The sequence below is a fragment of the Coffea arabica genome, chromosome 7c (assembly GCF_036785885.1).
Source record: "Coffea arabica cultivar ET-39 chromosome 7c, Coffea Arabica ET-39 HiFi, whole genome shotgun sequence".
NCBI lineage: Eukaryota > Viridiplantae > Streptophyta > Magnoliopsida > Gentianales > Rubiaceae > Coffea > Coffea arabica.
The window spans coordinates 28,315,911-28,330,063 of record NC_092322.1 but is presented as its reverse complement, the minus strand read 5'-3'; positions in this window follow the sequence as shown (position 1 = coordinate 28,330,063).

Below are 14,153 nucleotides of genomic sequence, written 5' to 3'. Positions count from 1 at the left end.
ACTGGCATATCTCGAATTGCTTTGATTTTCGCCGGATCTATTTCTATGCCCTTCTTGCTAACAATGAATCCCAACAGCTTCCCCGCAGGTGCTCCAAAGGCGCATTTCGCAGGATTTAACTTCAAATTGTACTTCCGCAATCTTTCGAATAACTTCTTCAAATCAACCAAATGGTCCTCTGCCCTTTTAGACTTGATTATGATATCATCCACGTAGACCTCCATCTCCCGGTGGATCATATCATGAAATAGGGTTGTCATGGTCCTCTGATACGTTGCTCCAGCATTCTTTAAACCAAAAGGCATGACTCGGTAGCAAAAGGTACCCCAAGGGGTAATGAAAGCAGCCTTCTCCCTATCCTCTTCTGCCATCAAAATTTGGTGGTAGCCAGCAAAACAATCGCAAAAGGATTCAATCTCATGTCTGGCAGTATTGTCTAAGAGAATGTGAATATTTGGTAGAGGGAAATCATCTTTAGGACTGGCTTTATTAAGGTCTCTATAGTCAACACAAACTCGTACCTCTCCACTCTTTTTTGGAACAGGGACTGGATTTGAAAGCCAAATTGGGTAATGGAAAACAATGATAATGTTGGTTTTGAGTTGTTTTTCAATTTGCTCTTTTATTTTGAGGCTCATATCTGGTTTGAATTTTCGGGGTTTTTGTTTTACGGGTGGAAAAAAAGGGTCTGTGGGTAACCTATGCACTACCACATCAGTTGAAATGCCAGTCATATCATCATAGGACCACGCAAAGACATCTTGGAACATAGTCAAAAATTCAAGCATCTCCTTTTTCTGCCTCTCATTCAAATGAATACTAATTTGCACCTCCTTAACCTCATCCTCAGTGCCAATGTTAACCTTTTCTGTTTCTTCCAGGTTCGGTTTTGGTTTTTCCTCATATTGTTCAAGGTCCTTTGCAAAAGAATCGAATACCTCCTCATTATCACTCTTGCTTTGGAGCTCGGATTCACAGACCTCCAAGTCGTGAGTGATATAGAGACTACCATTATCGTATTCCAGAACTGTGATATCCAAAGGGTCAAATAGTTTTATTTTTGGCCATCTGAAAGAATTAACGAATGTGGGATAATAAGCAAATTAGCATATAACAAACAAATGGTCAAGCAATATGACAAAAATATAAACAAATGAATAAACAAAACAACATGACAGGAACAACTTGTGCATTTTCATAAAACCTTTGATTGAAAGCAAATGGAAATGAAAACTTAACAATATTTACATGCGCAAACATTAGTCAAAGAGTAAAATTGTTTTCATTGGCTATTTACAGATGCAAAAGTATTTTCATGAATTCACATGAATGATAAACCCCTTTCATTTTACCGAAACTCCTTCCGAACGGGCAGAAAATCGGCTGTCCAATTGGGAATTGATCCTTCGGGGATGTCAGGAAATTCAGCTTCGCCTGGAACACTATCTTCAAATGTTGCCCCAACGAACAATTGGGCCAAATTTGCTTCAATTTCATCAATTGGGTTGATTTCTGACATGATCACCTCGGCTGGTCGTGGGAAAGTATAATGCAGGGGTGGAATGTCAAGAGCCCTTTGCCTTCCTTTTTTCTCCGCTTTCCTGCGCTCCTTCATTTCTCTGATGTCCTTAGCAGTTGGTCGGAACCCTAAACCAAACGAATCTTTTTTCTCAACAATCTCCACTGGCTTCAGAATTCCTTGCAAATCTCGTCCCAGCCCTTTGTCAAATTCATAGCCTCCACGTATCATTTCTTTGGCCATCATGACACTGGCCCTTGGTAAAGCTCGCTCCTCGTTTGTGATCCAACTTACAGAGACGATATCAGCCGTGCTATGAGGAGTCATGGTGACATTGCGGCTTCCATCCTCTTTTGTCCCAGAATCAGTGATTACAAGGCAATCCTCTTCGACAAATATAGTTATCAGCTTGTCATTTACTACAAACTTCAGCAACTGATGCAATGAAGACGGCACAGCTCCGGACTTATGAATCCACGGCCTTCCAAGCAAAACGTTGTAAACACTAGGAAAGTGCATGACTTGGCAGGTTATTTGAAATTGTGCGGGTCCCATCTCGACCACTAAGTCCACTTCTCCTATTGGCTCTCTTTGCGCTCCATCAAAACCTCGGACTATGGTCCCTGAAGGCCTCAGCAGCTTGACGTTTTGCAATCCTAGCTTTTCCAAGGTGCTCCAGGGACATATATTAAGAGCGGATCCATTGTCAATCAATACCTTCGGCAGCATTTTTCCGTTGCACCTCACAACTATGTACAGGGCCTTGTTATGTCCAATGCCTTCCGCCGGCAATTCCTCGTCAGAGAAAGTGATTTGTTTGGTGAATAATACGTTCCCAACCACGTGTGAGAAATTATCAACTGAGATGTCCCTAGGGATTTGAGCTTTGGTCAACACCTCGATCAGCGCGTCCCTATGCATGTCTGAAGAAAAGAGTAGATCCAACATGGATATCTGGGCAGGCGACTTGCTCAGCTTCTCAACTACATTGTACTCACTTCTCTGAAGCCTCTTAAGGAAATCCAAGGCTTCTTTCTAGGTGATTGTTGGTTTAACGGGCAGCTCGGAGTTATTTGCTTGAATCGGAACGGCAACTTCAAATGGACTGGTAACCTTCCCCGATCTGGTGACTGCTGACACTTCTTTCTTTGCCATTATCTTTTCCCCAATCTGTATGACAGGTTCATCGTAGTTCCATGGTACTTGTTGCAGGCTCAGGACAGGCTCCTGTTTCGGGAATTCGACGATTATTGGCTCCAAAGCCGCACTCTCAGCTGGCGTGAGATCCAAAATAAAGGGCTTTTCGTCCTCTTCAAATGCCAGTTCTATGACAAAGGGTTGGTCTGTAACCCCAAACACTTCAGCTTCCCTTGCCAATTCTTTGACTGGTTCCACGTACTCCGTATCATCCAGAATAACCCCAATGATATTGGCATGTTCCGGTAAAGGGTTCCTATTTACGTTCGGCCCTTGCGCCTCCCTTTTCCGGATTACAATCTCCCCGGCTTCAACCATATCTTGGATTTTATGCTTAAGCGCCTTGCAATCAAAGGTGGCATGTCCGGGGGCCCCAGAATGATAAGCACAGACAGCTTGTGGATTATACCACGCGGGCATGCCATATGGGTAGGTAGGAGGGGGTACTGTACCAATTTTTCCGGCGGCCTTCAACTGGTCATACAATTGGTCCAGAGGCCTGCCTAAATTGGTGAATGTACGGCTAGGTGGTCGGTTGTAAGGTTCAGGAGGTTGAGGATGGTTGTAAACAGGTCTATTTGGTGGAGGAAATCTTGGGTTATATGGAGGGCGAGGTCGGTTTTGGGGTGGATTTGATTGGGAAATTTGAAAAGGGGCTGAAGGTGGGTTATGATAGCTTGGGCGAGGTCGAGGGTGGTGGATGTTGGTAGTATATACAGGATGCGGATTTGAGTAGTAAGGGTAATGGGGTTGGTAGATTGGGCTGTGTTGGTATCGGGGTCTGGGTAAAGGGTTTTGGTTCCACATAAAGGTTGCATCCCCCTCTTTCTTTTTGAACGGCGGCTTTTTCACATTGCTTCCTTGACCTTGTAAAGCATCCAACTGGGATTTGAGAGTAGAGACATTAACAATTTTTCCGGCTCTCACAAAGTCATCAAACTCCTCAAGTTTATTTACAATCGCAGCAAACGAACATCCGGTCATACGGAAAATCTCTTCAAAATACGGAGGGTCATGTGCCTTTATAAATGTACGAATAATTTCATCCTCAGTCATCGGAGGCTCCACTTTCGCAGCTATCTTTCTCCATCTCTTGGCATATGTCTTGTGATCTTCAGATGGTCGCCTCTTCGTTCCTTCCAAAGTAGTTCGGGTTGGTGCCAGCTCACAGTTATACTCATATTGTCTAATGAAGGCATTGGACAGATCGAGCCAGGTCTACACTTCCTCTGGCTTTAGGTTGGAATACCAATCGAGAGCATCCCCTTCTAAGCTTTCTGGAAATAATCTCAACGGTAAATTCTCGTCATCCACTGGCTTGCCCAACTTGTTAGCAAACAAGCGCAGATGCGTTTTAGGGTTGCTTGTTCCATCATATTTGTTGAATTTAGGGGTCTTGAACCCCACTGGCAGTTGCACGTTCGGAAACAGGCACAAATCATCATAATCCAACACCCCTTGTTTGCTTAAACATTGGCTTTTCCGGATAAATTCATCAAAACGATCCAAGCGTTTAAGTAGCTTCATATCAACCTGGGCAGACGACTCTCCCATTTCTGGCTTGTTTTGAAAAGTGTGTTCCGGCACTACAGGCTCTGCGGTAGTCTGGTAAAAAGTTTGTGGATTCGGATGCATGTTTGGATCGCCTTGAGGCTGAAATCCTTGCCCATAAGAAGGATAGAAAAGAGGATTTTGGGTATAAGCATATTGCGGGTTGACAATTCCCTCAAACGTGGTTGAAATTGGAGGAATAACAAATGGTAACGTGGTTTGAATGGAAGGAATAACAAATGGTTCGGATTGTGGTTGTGTGGCGGGCACAGGCTCAGGTTGCACTCCGCTACTAACGAGTTCGTCGATTAACCTCTTTTGAGCGGCCATTTCGGATGCCATTTCCCCAAATTTGGTGAGTAATTCAGTCAACTGAATCCCAGGACTTGCGGCTTCCGGCTGGGTAGTTGTAACGGCCTTATCGGATGATTCTGGTTGAGTACTCATGTCTACACGATTCCTTTGGGCTCTACTTCGGGATCGCGTGATAATGGGGCTTTTCCGAAAAGCTATTTTGAAAATTTATCTGAGAATGCAAAAGACTTCTTTAGATAAACCAATCGTTATTAGATTTCTGCAATTTATTCAAAAGGGAAAAAGAAAAAGGCATGAGTTAGTAATTATTCGAACAATTCGGATGCATGTCCTATGGGGGGACCCTTTTTGTGCCAAGGGTAGGCCTAGCATGATGCGAACCTTCGGGGTAAAATCCCATTTTCAAACCTGTAAGTGAATTTAGAACTTTGAAATGGAAAGCGTCTCATAAATTGTGGAAAAGTTCAATCTTTCTTTACAACTTCGTCAATGGTCTTAGTAACCATGTTTACAAAATCCCTATGTCTCGAGAGACTTGTACTTTGTGATTCTCTAGAGCTCCCTAAACTGAGCTTACGAGCTCCTTCCCTAATCCCATCAAAGGCGTCTATGGCTTCCTCTAGCTTCTCATTCTTCTTCTTCTCCCTCCTCAGCTGCACTTGGGTATCTTCTAGAACTCTGTTGGCCATTATAAGCTGGGCTTGAGATTCCTCTAATTCTTTCCATAGCCTCTCCATCCGTTCTTCGGGACTGGCTGATGCTGATTGTTGCCTTGTCCTATCATGTTCCACCCTTTGCTTGATCCACTCGTTGTACCCAGGCATAACCGCAGGTGCCATTTTGTTTACCATTTCCAACTGCAAATTCTCGAGTCCTCGCAGATTTCCCCAAGCCTCTAATACCATGCTTCGACTCTCGGTTACCGTACCCAATCTGAGATCTTCAACCCCTTGTACCATAGGAATACTTTGCGGGTAGCCAAACTGTCTCATAACCCTTTGCGGAATATAGGCTACTAGACCATTGACTCCAGCTAAAGGGATGAAATCATGTTGGGTGGTCCTAAAAGCTGGGTCTCTAACTTTGGTTCAATCTAAAACCCACTGCACCATTTCTGGTGTCAAATTGTTGAACTCTTCGATAAACTGGCTTGACGACATCACGCGGTAGTAGCAGCCGACTCTCTCTCGATGCGAATCAATCCAATTCTCAATTGGGAGGCAAGAACCCAACGGATTTAGTAATCTCTTCGCCAAATGTTCCATGATCCACATTTGGAGTATCAGATTCGAAGCATAGAAGAACCCCCCTTTTCTTTGGCAATTAGTAAGGGCTGAAAAGATATCTGCTATGACAACGGGTATCAAAGTTGGTGTTGCTTCCTGAATTCCTAAGAAAAGATTCTGAATCATATTGATGGTTGCAAATGTCACCTTTCCATGCCTTTGAGGGAATAGCAATAAGTTGATCAAAACCAACCCAAAAGCTTGTACACATTTCTCTTCCCATTGCCCCTTTGTTATGAAGAAATCAATCTGATGGCGCTCAAAGGACTCCTTTTCCCCAAACCGGTCATATAAAAACCTCAGTGGACAAGATCTAGCATCAGGGTGTTGATCTAAACTATTGCTCCTTAATCCTAAAAATCGGCAAAACTGCTCTCTGGTTCCTCCGCTCGGGTATACCATAGGACTACCCTTTCCCGGCATTTGCAATAATCCTTCTAACTCTTCTATGGTTGGGGTGAGTTCGCACATTCCAAATCGGAAAATCGAGACATCTGGATCCCAATAATTGATCAGTGCTTGAATAACGGACACATTGGGTATGATATCGACTAGGCTCGGTAAATGTCCCACATATTGAAATAGCCCCCCAATTTCATAGGATAGGTTGTTCCTCCACTGATTCAGCTCTCGGGGAACTTGGTTGAGCATTCGATACTGCGTCATCTGGATGAGGAATACACTTAAATACCGTTACCCTGGGATTTTACCCCTTTGGTTAAATTGCAAAAAGTAGACGTGCAAAATCCCCCAAAAATAGGGTTAAATACCCATGGGATTAGGGTTGGCTTCCCTAACATGGAAATTGCCGAATTGGCGTTCCTTCTAAGGTTTAATGCATGATGCCATTTATTAAAGCAATGTAACTATGTGACAAGTATGGCCTAAAGGACATAAATAATGCATCGGGGGGAAAAGGTCTAAAATGAAACGTATTTATTGAAAAATAAGTGTAATGACTGAAATTTAAACATGTGAGTTATCTAGTAGGTAAGTCACTAAAAGAGTGCCGAAGAGGCCTCTTATTGCTAAAGCATATGAATGCAAGACAAGAAAACAATGAAATGGTTAGCACAATTGATAGTACACGTAACACATTGGGAGCAAATAAGAAAGAAAATACAATAAAACAAGTAAAAGGGGTGGAACCCCTTCCCTCGTGCCTAATGTGCTTAAAAGAGGGTAAGGCTGACTCTAAACTAGGAAAATTCTAACATGGATGCATGAGGCTAGGGTTCACTAATGCAACTAGACTCGATAAGGTTTAAAAGGTCCCCAAGCCTTCAGACCTAAAGGCAAAGGGTCATCACTCCCAAGGCCTTCGATCGGTGGCTCGAGTGATCCCTTAGGTAGCGCTATGGGCGCAGTGCACACCATCCGCCTACCCAAGGCAATCAATCCTAATCCTACAAGGCGGTGTGGGATAGCGCCCACGAAAAATAAAATAAAATGGGATAACAATAAGTAAACGTGCATGTATGAAGTGTTTCCTATTTTGAGGGAAGGGGTTGAGAACCACACGAGGCTCTAAAGGTGACACACCCCCCCAAATGCAATGCAAGCGCGAGATAAACAAGTAAACATACATCCAATCAAACAATCATACATTCGTGAGTGAGGGGGTAGTTTCAGACGCGAGTGAGGCAAAATCCTAAAAAGGAAAAAATGCAACCCTAAAACACCCAAATGTGATATATGAAAAGGTTAAAAGAAGAAAAAGGTTGATTAAATCAAATTTGCTCGGACTCTCGAATGTCCCCAGTGGAGTCGCCAACTGTCGCGTCCCATTTTTTGATAAATAAATAAATGGTTTAAAAAATGTATTTTGTGATTGGAAAATGAATCGTGATTTAAAAGAAAAATGGGTCTAAATGGGGTTTTGAGAATGCGACGATTTGACCCAAAAATTATAGTTTAAAAAGGGTTTTTGAAATGAAAATTGGAGTCGCCACTTGGTAATGAGTTAAGGTGTACCAAGTCACCAAAAAAATGAATTAATAGGAAAAAGTAGTAAGAAACCCCTTTTAAACGACTTCTAGTCCATGTAAACCAAAGAAAAAGGTTCGAGAGTCACATTTGACAAACGGGAAGGCAAGGATAAAATCCAAGGCACCCCTTTGACCTAGCCAAGGCTAGTTGCATGATTTAATCAAAGATTTTCTTGTTTTAACCAAAGAATTTATTACATTTGGATACACTACATGAATGCAAACCCTAGACCTAGGGGTATTGGGGGAAATTTCTCTTCGAAGATTGAGTGGTGCCAATCACATTAATTGTGAAGCCCAATAACGATCCTTTGAAGAAGTCACGAATAATGCAAGTGGGATGCAAATGAATGGAATGCATGTATGCAATGTGAGGACATGAGTTTGAAAAAGTAATAAAAGACAATAAATATGTAAATGAAAATGTGCACGTGAGTGGGCAAGGTACGGTATGTGAAATGATAATATGAAGTGCATGTGTGCAAGTGATGATAAAAAGTGTTCGTGTGCAAGTGAAGAAACATAAAGGTGCACGTGTGCAAAATGGGAGGAAAAATGAAAATGTGATGAGGGTATAAAATAGTAGAGTGGATTAAAAAATGCATGAGCCTAGGGAATTCATGCATATTGGGTACGGGGAGACCTAAATCGTGACTCAATTTGCCCTTTTTATAGAGGGAATACAAGCGTGCTAAGGCTTAGAAAAAGCCACACTCGTCTATATCCCATATTTAAGGGGACTCTCAAGCAAATGAACCCTACTACTAGCATGAAATGCAAAAATCCTAAAATGGAGGGAAAAGGGGTTCGAGGGGCATGCAAAATGATAAAACTAAAAAAAATGCATGACATGTAATGAACATGCAAACATGTACTAACGAGGGGAAATCCCTAAGGGTCTAGCGTTGGACTAGCCCATTCTATGAATTCCGACTAGCGTTGGACTAGTGGAAACGTACATTCATCCATCGCATTCATTCATGGCTATGGAAAGCGAGTAGACATGCCAAACACTTGTAAACACATAGCACATAACATTTAGCATGCTCGACTAGATGCAAGGCCCTAACAAAGCAAATTAACACGTAGCAACTAAGCATGCAAGACACATAAGGCAATTAAATCCCTAACTATTACATTTGCTAGCTAGGCACACGTCTTCGATAGGTCTTCATTGAATGCTCCTCCAAGCCCTATCTATTACAAGCCAAGAGGTGTACACATACCCCATAAAGAATAACTTAAATAAAAAGTAAAAATAAATGACATAAATAAAAGAAATTAAAGAAAGCTAGGAAAGCAAAATAGACATGTATTTCACTTAGCACGTTGGATCACATAGGAGAGACACAAAAAGGGATAAAAGAAATTATACCGGCCCCTTTGAATGATATCCAAATGAAAGAAAAATGGTTCATTTATCCTCCAAAATAAAAGAAATGGTCAAGGTACCAATTTACTAATAATATAAACCAAATCACCAAAATTCCCATAATTGCAACTCAAATGAAATCACGTAGTGCATAATTATCAAGAAAAGTGAAATGACCCATCAAATTCCCAAATATAGCAACTACTCGGAACTCAAAAGCAACCCTTAATCAATCATTCAAGTCCAAACGAAACATTTTGGGAGTTTCAAAGGTCCAAGAGCAAGAAAAGATCAAGTAATCACAAATGATCACATAAGTGTTAAAGCATTTAAACAACTTAAACATCCATGTTCGCAAAACTGGGGCTTAATTGAAAGGAAAAAGGAAGTTTGAGGGGTCAATTTGATTGATTTTTTCAATTATTTGGGCCATAATAGAATAAAGGGAGACTTGGGGGCCAAAGTGCAATTTCCAGAAAATTTCCATGCAAGTTCATGCAAGTTACGAATAAGATTAAACTTCTGCAATCACTTCCTTCAGCAGCTAACGGAACCTCCTTCCATAAATCCCATAGCAGACTTCAAGCATACCCAATTAACGCTAACTCTCAACACCCTTTGACAACTAAACATTTTTATTAATCAACCCCATCATAAACAACAAACCATGCCAATCAAATGCATAACCAAATGAGAAACACATGCTGCGGCAGAAAAAGAAACCAGCTTTCAAAAAATTCTGATATAGTTTCTATTTAGCATATAATCTCAAGCAGACGTCGAAGCACCAAACTCATCCAAACAAGGAAAATCTAAATGTGAAGCAGCCATCGAAAACCAAAGCAACGTAAATCATGAAAAACACACGAAGAATGCAGCTAGCTTCTGATGAAACCAGTGATGGTATCACCAAAGGAGGAACCAACGGACAACATCAGTTTCAGCTTCATGGGGAGAGAAAAATATAAAAGCTAGTGTCTTTTTGGTTCACAAGTCGCCTACAAAACGTTTTAACACAGCTTGAACCTTAGGCTACAAAATTTAGATCATGAACATGATAAAACACATGAGAAGGAACCATAAACTTCAAAATCTGCTACAACTTCAGCCCAATTTTGCGAGAAAACAAACTCAAAACAAAACAAATAATTCCAGAAGCTGATGGCTTCAACAACTCCAAACTCTCTTAATACCAACCGAAACCAAAAATCCTTCAAGACAAACTACCGAGCAAGATTCCACAGAGGTGTAAGAAAACAGAGACTTAAGCTAACTAAACGAACAATGGGAAACAAAACGGAGGTAGCACAAACAAAAGGCAGCAAGCCTGCGTTGCCTACTGATTGCTGTTTTAAACACAACAGTCCCATACACGATTTACTATCAAACATTAAACAAAGCAACAAGGAAAATCCCAACCATTTCCAAAAACTGCAGCGACCCAAAAATCAGAATTTTATTCGCCTCAGCAAACCGAAAGGAAGAACTAAGCTGCTGCAACAATTCGAAGGCTACGAACTCGTTGTAGCAAGAATTTCCTACGCTTACAATTCAGTCTAGCCCACCAGATTCACATACCAAAAATTCTGAATAAGGAACAATCAAAGCTGGAAACTTTCTGCCATTTTTCATTCGGCCGAAACACAATCATGCAAGAACTGGATTTTTCATACGGGAAGAGGTTGAGGATTACCTGTTTTGCTGCTACAAGAACTGGATTTTGATAGGACTTTGGAGTAGCTGACTGGAATCCACCACAATCTGAGGGCAATGGGCCGCAGATCCTCTTCTCCTTGTTTTTCAGCTTCGATCCTCCAAGCTTTTGCCTAGCCGTGACTCTTTCTGGGCTCTTTTCTTGCCTAGCCGAACCCTCCCTTTTGGTTCAGCCTCCCTTTCTTTCTTACCCTAGCTATCATTCCTCCTTAATCTGGTTTCTCTCTGTCTGGCTTTCCTTCACTCACGGTTCCTCACTCTGCCCGAAAGCTCTCCAGTTTTCCGTTCCTCACAGCCCACCTCTCTCAAAACTCTAGCTTTCTTCCTCACTAGCCGTCCACTCCTTTCTCTGGTTTTCCTTTTGCCGTCAATCTTCCCCGTCGGACTTTGGTTCAGATTTTCCTCTCCTTCTGGTTTCTAGGTTTTCTCTCCCTGTGTTTTCTCTCAGCCGTCAAGCTTCCATCTCCTCTCTTCAAACTTTCGGCCCTCTCTCCCTTTGTATTTTTTCGTCCCCTCTTAATCTCTCCCTCTCTCCCTTTTGCGGCTACCTTTTCTTCTTTTCTATTTATACGGAACCTCCCTCACCCTAAAACCTTCAGTCCTTCTTCTGCAATTTGCAGCCAAGGGCTGCCCCAAAGTCCTCTTGCAAGCTGCGACCAAAACGCAGCTTGCGTGCCGCGGTTCTCATCATTTTTTTTTCTTTTTTTTTTTCTTTTTCAACAAGCAATATTGATAAAAATAAAAATAAATAAATAATAATAACAAATTAACAAAATTGTCAACAAAAACTAAGTAATAATAATAATAATAATTTAAAAAACTAAACAACTAAAACAACAAAAATGGACATTTTTAAACTTTTTCAAAATCTTTCCCTCTTTTTTTTCTTTTCTTTTTTTTTCAAAATAACTTAATAAAAATAAAGCGCCAAAAGATTGAATTTAAAAAAAAACATATTTTTGTGAACAAAATTTTCCTTTTTCCCTTCTTTTTCCATTTTTCATGATTTTCTCTTTTTCCTCTTTTTTCATGATTTTCAATTTTTCCTTCTTTTCTCTTTTTTTCATTTTCCCCTTTTCTTTCATGATTTTTGATATGAAAACCAAAATAAAAACAAAAAAAAATAAAATAAAAACCCTAGAATTGAAACAAATAAAATTAAGATTAAATCAATCAAACAAATAAAGGTAAAAAAAATCAAAAAATTGGTGTCTACAACGTTTAAATCTCTTTTGATAGGTCAATCCTCAGGGGGATCGTTTATATTCGTACGTGCCTTGGCCGTACTTGACGTGACTGATTGTATATATGTGCTTGGCTTGTATATATCTATGTTTGTGATCATGTTTGCAATGTATAAATATGTGTTATTATGAAAGTTTTGCGTGTTACTTACATGCCTTGTACTGCTTTGGTTTAGTACTTTTGCCTAGACCGAGTGAAACTCATGGAAGGTACACGGAGTGGCCGGGGACGCGGGCGCGGTGTTAGACAACCCGCACCGGTTAGGGAAACGGGGAAAACCTCTACTGGACCCAATCCTGAACCGCAGATAGACCCGAGTGTGCAAATAGCCACTGCTATGCAGCAAATGACAAACCTACTCGCACAAGTAGTGCAACAACAGGGCCATAACCCAAACCCTAATCCCGGAAACCCCGGTAACCATATCGAGAGCGAGGATAGAGCCCTCGAACGTTTTCAAAAGTTTTCCCCGCCAAAGTTTGTTGGGGGACCCGACCCTAACATTGCTGAGAAATGGCTTGAGAAGATGGTTGATATATTTGCAGCTCTACACTACCCAGACGAACGGCAGGTGACTTTTGCCGTATTTCAACTTGAGGGAGCGGCCCGTTCCTGGTGGAATGTAATTAGGCAGAAATGGGAACGGGAGCAGACGCCGAGGACTTGGGTGAACTTCATCCGAGAGTTTAATGCAAAGTTTTTCGCTCCCCTAGTCCAGGAGAGGAAGGAGGACGAGTTTATAAGGCTTCGCCAAGGGGCTCAGACTGTGGCGGAATATGAGAGTCAGTTCACACGCCTATCCAAGTTTGCGCCGGAGTTAATTATGACTGAGCAATGACGGGTTAGGCGCTTCATTCAGGGCTTGAACGTTGAGATCCAGAAAGATCTCGCGGCGGCTCAAATCACTACGTTTAGAGAGGCAATGGAAAAGGCCCAACGAGTTGAAAGTGCACGGATGCAAGTCCGAAACTTCCAGGCTAAGAAGCGTGGCTTTCCTGGGAGTACTTCTGAACAGGGTGAAAAGAGTACTCCCTCTAAATTTGGACGAGGCACGGGAGGTGGTCGACAGTCTGGCTCAGGCAGAGGGACTCCATTCAGGGATGGCCAAGCTGGACGAGGACAAAGGGGCAATGTTCAGAGTGGCTCGGCTTCGGCACCTCGCGGTCCCTGTGGGCACTGTGGGAAAGCAAACCACACCGAGGATAATTGCTGGAGGAAGCAGGGTAAATGTCTGCGTTGTGGAAGCGCAGACCACCAATTGCTACTTGCCCGGTCCTAAAACAAGATGGAAAAGGAAGCCAACCACTGCAAAAGACCAATACTGGGCCAGTGAAGGGAGATGGGTCCAAACCGAAGGTGCCAGCTAGGGTATACTCTTTAGAGGTCATCAGGTTCCAGAGTCTTCGGAGGTCGTAGAAGGTACGATCCCTATTTTCCACCGCTTTGCCAAAGTTTTAATTGATCCTGGTGCCACTCATTCGTTTGTTAACCCTGATTTCATGTGTGGCATTGATATAAAACCTGCTAGTTTACCATATGACCTAGAAGTTAGTACACCTACGGGAAATCAACGTTTGGTGACTAGTATGGTTTATAGGGATTGCGATGTTTGGGTAGGTGAAAGGAGATTTTTAGGAGACCTGATTAGCTTGTCCATTAAGGGGTATGATGTGATTCTGGGTATGGACTGGCTAGCCAAATATAACGCCCAACTGGATTGTAAAACAAAAATAGTAGAATTTCGCATTCCCGGCGAGGCAACCTTAAGGTTGGATGTAAGGGGTAGGTTAGCTTCGTCTGCACTAATTTCGGGCATTCGAGCTAGGAAACTGATAAATAGAGGGGCGCAAGGATTTTTGGCCTTTTTAATTAATACCCCTACAGATAAGCTAAAAGTGGAAGACGTGGCTATAGTGAGGGAATTCCCGGATGTATTTCCTGATGAGTTAGTAGCTTTACCGCCGGAA